A 6,000-nucleotide genomic window follows, 5' to 3' on the forward strand; every position below is an offset into this window, starting at 1 on the left:
GGCTCACAATTCAATTAATAACTAGGTGTTAACTGGCACAAAGCATTAATTTAGAATTGTACGCATATCTTGTTATATGCTATTCTATAACAACGTGTGCCAAATCCCATAGCATGCAACCCAAAAGGGAGGCATGGCCATGAGAGGTGCATGGGTGTGTCAGGGGAGTTTCTAAAATTTGCACACTGTTACAGAATACCAGGGATTGTGCCTAAATTGGGCGCCAATAATAACACCTGGTTTCAGCAGGCATAAGTTCTGATGCCCAACTTTGGGCACCAAAATCGTTACTCAATCCTATTCTTTAATGAGCGCTCAACTTTGAGTGGCCATTATAGAACAGCGTTGAGAGACAATTTTTTTCACTGCTGATTTTTGAGAGCCATTTACTGAATCTAGCCTTATACTAAATATTAACCCTTTAGTGTCCAATGTTCCCATCAATCTGTCCCCATTTGGCTTATTACGGGAACATTGGACACTAAAGGGTTTTAAACCTACAAGCCCTTTAGCAAGTGTAAATGGACAACTGAAAAATGATGTGGTTTACAGCATATGTTTTTGTAAAACGGCACACATCTTTGGAACAAGCTACACTTATTTTGCACTTTTCCATACATTTTTTAGTCACTTTTTATATGGTAACCAGCCGCTGCTGTTATAGCAGATAGATTTAGTGATCTGATTGGCAAAGGGTTTTCTTTTTCTTTCTAGACTGAAAGCCCACCTCTTTAACATTGCTTTTGACTCGTAACCACTTGTAACCACTCGCCTCCACCTACCCTCCTCTCTTCCTTCCCGTTCACATTAATTGATTTGATTTGCTTACTTCATTTATTTTTTGTCTATTAGATTGTAAGCTCTTTGAGCAGGGACTGTCTTTCTTCTATATTTGTGCAGCGCTGCGTACACCTTGTAGCGCTATAGAAATGCTAAATAGTAGTAGTAGTAGTAGTTCTTTTTCTTGTACCAATGACTGGAACCATTCTAATTCCTGCTATAAAAGGCAGGTTGGGTTCTGAGGGTTTTCCCCCCAGGGCTGCCGAGAGGGGGGGGGGGGCAAAATTCCCCAGGCCTGGCCTCCCAAGGGGGGCCCGGCACCAGCACCGGGGTCTCCTGCTCCTGAAGAAAACTCTGGTGCTGGCCCCTCCTTGGAGGCTGGGGAGGAACGGACACAGCAGGGCTTCGGGCCAGGGCCTCTGGTTTGGCTGGCGGGAGTCCCCCCCCCCCCCCAGCAGAAGAGGCGGCGGAGAGTGAAGAGCAGTGCTGGAGAAAGACTTGCTGGTGGGGCCTTGTGATTCCTGCCAGCCAAGGTATAGGGGAGGCGGCAGTGGCAGCGATCCTGGGGGAGGGCGGCGGTGGCGCAACCCCGGGCCCGGAGGTAGCCCTGTCCCGGCTTGGTCTCTCGGTGGCCCTGTTTCCCCTTTACATTGATCACCCTATTCTGCTACACTATTGCTTATATTACAAATGATAAATTATTGCTATCTTTGAGAAGAGTGTTTTAAGGAATTCTATTTGAAAATTATCCATTCTTCCAGCAGTAAGTGTGCACTGTGTTCTTTGCATTTCAGTGGCTGTCGGAATGTATTGTTTTTGCTCTGATTGCAGATGCTGTGTGCTGTCCGCCAGAAGCTGCAGTCCTAGGCAACAGCCTAATCCTGCCTAATGGTTGGGCCAGCCCTGGACACAGCAAGCTTGTATTGGAGGGGTGCAGCAGGTGATGGATGTTGTGGAGAGGGGGACAAATGTAAACGTTGGCCCCCAGGTACTGGAGACATGGTACACCATTGCTACGCAGATATCCTGCTAGCCTGTTAACATTAAATCTGGTATTAACAAAAACAGTAACACTGAGTAGATCCTTTTCTGAGGCAGGCGCTTGTAAGACTGTCGTCCTTGCCCTATGTAGGCTGGAACTCTCTCCTTCTTTTCTCACTTGGTTGAATTTGTGTAAAAGCAGCTTAGCTCGTGCTTATTTCCATTTTTTGGGGGGGCCTACTCCTAGCCATCTTATGCAATAGAATACAAAAGGTGGGGGAAGGAGGCTGGATTTTCGCTGCCTTGTCCTCAGTAACCCAGGATACAAAGTTTATCTCAGGACAACCCTTGCTCCAGAGACAGCTGTCTCTCATTCTAGGGCATGGTGGCCCCACTGGCCAATTAGCTGCCTGAACATTCCCTGCCTCTAGCTCCAATGTGCAGTGAGGCAGAATGACTCCTATTGTTATATGATGGGCAACTGAAGCTCCCTCCCTCTTCATATTACACCAGCCCCATCACCTTTTCAGCCTTTAAGTTTCTGTTGGGAGATACGGCTGGGTCTGATGCAGAATGCTGCAGCAAGCTTAGCCATGGGGTTGTATGCGCCCGTTAATGGTTAATGTCCGAGCAATGCACAGAGTAGCTAAGTTCAGGTGCTGCTAACTGGCCCAGAAGACATGGCTGCAGCTTGTGTTACAATGTATGCTAATGAGGCTATTAAGTATTTCATGTTAGGCAGAGAATGGAGCAGTGGCTTTTTCTGCATGGATGGTGCAAAAATATTTTTACCAGGTCTGGCACAGGGTAGAAGGGTCAACGGCAAGGCCTAACTTGTCTGGTGGGTAATGGGTTTAGTAGCGTCCCCACTTGCTCCTGCGCATGGCTAGTTTCAGTCAAAGTGACTTCCAGGACTTAAGATTTAAGTGCCTGTTTTGTTGTGTCTTCTGCAGCCAGCAGTGCCTGCAAGTTTAAGACTGATGAGAGGTAACAGAGCTGGTGCATATAAAATCAGTCTCGCAAAGTTTTTATGTACTAGAAAGTTTTGTGAGGCTCATTTACATGCAGAATAGGCACCGTAGATCCTTTCGTTTTTGTCCTGACACACACACAAACACACACTAAGAGCCGCACTTAAAACAAAACCTTTGTGCGACTGTGTCCGATAAGTTCCCCACCCTCCCTATTTGAATATAAGGTCTGTGCAAGTAACAGTATTACACTGGTAGAAGAAGTTGACATTACACACGGTCTATCCCTAGCTTTCTGCATTAGCCCCCCTCCTGGCCCTCCACCATCTTTTGTATGAGGTAGGCATCTCATGAAATATTTTACCAAAATCCCTCTTTCTTCTCCAGTTTATCACTATGCTATTGCTCTCCCCCCCCCCCCCCCCCCCCCCCCCCCCCCCCCACACACACACACACACACACACTCTGGGATCTTCAGCTAATTCATCTTCCTCCCCCATCCATTGTAATCCTGCACTGGTTGATTTCCTACTTCATAGTTCTGCTCAATACACGGAAAGTGCTATAGAGTGTTTCATTGGGTATAAAAGCTTATCAGCCCTTGGTAATTCTTCCTTCATTGGTATAATCCCAAACAGGTTTTCTGTGGATTTTTGACATTACAGGAAATGTTTAAAGCCTTATGCAGGCAACTGGATCAGGCTTTTTGTACGATTTCCTCTTGCAAATTCAATACCACCGTCATCAGCTCCTCTTCAGCAGACACCATTGAAGGACAGTCTAGGTCTGTCACTTGTACCCCCTAAATATTGCATAGTGGAGACCATCAGTCACAGAACTTTCTAAAGTGCAGGATCTGAAGATCTCTCTTGAGAGAACAACCTTTGTAGCAGTGGGAAGATGCGACAACATTCTCTCCAAGTGATATTTAGAACAGACAGATGCAGGGCTCTGGTTTTAATTAAGACCCTTGCTAACAGGAAGCTCTCTTGCCCCAGTTAACCTTAAGGGATTCCCCCTCCCCCACTAGCATTCCCTTAAATGCTGTCCATGACCTTTAAAAATACTCCACTGCCTCTTTCCAAAACACGGGCATGCCAGTCCCAACTACAATGGAATAGTTTTGTTTTGGGAAGAGATGATTAAATGTGCCTTGGAGTAAAAGGCTAGTACAGTCTCTAATTCTAATCACATTTCTGTTGCGAAATCAAGTCAAAGCTTATGTACAATACATGGGCTCTGATATGTAAGCGAGGAGGTCTGGCACTGCAAAACTGTAAATTCTGCTATACCACATGTAGAGAGCTAGACTGTGATATAATTAATCATTCCTTGAGGGAATACTTACCTTTCATTCTTTAATAATTCAGCTATTTATCATTTTATGCAGTGCTGTACAGTGGGAATAAGTATAAAAAGAGGGGGGTATCCTGCTCATGGGGTGGTCCATTATGGAGTCATATCCCAGGGCCCCCACAAAACATTTATTTCTTCCAAGGTCCTCTCCCCACTTTGCTCTCAGCACACAAACTCTTATCTAAGGGAGCAGGCTCAGGGAGGGGAAGAGTAGAAATCCTTCCAAAAGATAACTCTGAGACAGATATTGGGGGGGGGGGGGGGGGGGGGGTGAGCACCGCTCTTTACTGAATTTAAATGCAAGATAAGTACTGCTTTAAAACCCAGATGCTCAAAACTCTGGCGCTGTACAAAACAGTGCTGGAAAATGCCACCGCTACAGCGCGGCAAAAGAGCTTACATGCTGTTAGTGCTGATCATTGAGAAGTAAAGGGGGGGAGGGGGGGGGGAGGGTATTTGCCCAGCACATGTGCACAAAAGGGAGTCCTGCATGGCCAGAAGGAGGCCCCAGCCCCGATGTGAGGGAAAGCAGCAGTGGGAATGGGGATTGGGGGGATGTAAGGCTCACCTCTGGCCTACTACTACTACTTAACATTTCTAGAGCGCTACTAGGGTTACGCAGCGCTGTACAGATTAATAACTAAGGACGGTCCCTGCTCAGAAGAGCTTACAATCTAAAGGACGAAATGTCAAGTTGGGGTAGTCTAGATTTCCTGAATAGAGGTGTTGTTATTAGGTGCCGAAAGCGACATTGCAGAGGTGGGCTTTGAGCAATGATTTGAAGATGGGTAGGGAGGGGGCCTGGCGTATGTGCTCATGGAGTTTGTTCCAAGCATGGGGTGAGGCGAGGCAGAAAGGGCGGAGCCTAGAGTTGGCGGTGGTGGAGAAGGGTACTGAAAGGAGGCCTCAAGGAAACCTCCTTGTGATGCTCCTCAGCAGACAGGAAGAAAGGCAGCAACGGTGCAGAATTCAGGTGGTTTCATTGTCTCTCTTTTTTTCTGCTATCTTGTAAAATGCAACTTTTTCTACTAGGAAGCCCCGAAGCCTTGTTATTATTGGGTTTTTCTTGTTTGTGATACAAATATGCAAAACTACCTCTTCAAAGGAATTTGTTGGGTTACTTACCTAACACCAGCTCCAAGCTAGTGTAAGGTTCCGGGCAGTAAGAGCGCCCTTATTCAGGGCGCTCTTCTTTGAGCATCATGGTGCATCAAGAATGACCTAATTTTAATGTGATTTGCATGCTAATTGTGCTAACCTGTGCCGCGATCGTTCCCAATGCTGGAGCCCTCCGATCATTCAGCATTAAATGCGGGCGCTAGTCTAGCGCTAAGGGCCTCTAGCGCCAGCATTTGCTTCTGAGCAAGGTAGTCTGTGTCCTGAGGTTGTACAGCATTAAATAAACCCTGTCATACTCCATGTTCATCCTCTATCTGTGTCTCCTCTGAGCTCTTTCTGTATAATCTGCAATCTTTTGGGGGTAAGTCACACAGTCTCTCGTTCTTGGGATCCACTTCCACACTTCTAAAGAGGAATAATCTTGCATACTATCCCCATAATTCTAAGCTTGTGTGCACAAGTGTACACTTAGGTACAAAGTTGCATGTGCAATTTATAGCATACGGTCAGTTGAGTGTGTAATTGGCATTAACTACCAATTATTGGTATTAGTGGGTACTAATTAGCACATAACTGCTCTTAGGATTCTGTAAATTGTGCATAGAAAATCCCATAGCGTGGAGTGTGGACCTGGGAGGGTTTCATAAGTATAGCCATACTAGGTCAGACCAATGATCCGTAGCCCAGTGTCCTGCTTCCAACAGTGGCCAATCCAGGTCATAAGTATCTGGCAGGTACCCAATTAGTGGCAACATTCCATGCTACCAATCTTGGTGCAAGCAGTGGCTTCTCC

Source organism: Microcaecilia unicolor, chromosome 11, assembly GCF_901765095.1.
Source record: "Microcaecilia unicolor chromosome 11, aMicUni1.1, whole genome shotgun sequence".
In the NCBI taxonomy this organism is placed as follows: Eukaryota; Metazoa; Chordata; class Amphibia; order Gymnophiona; family Siphonopidae; genus Microcaecilia; species Microcaecilia unicolor.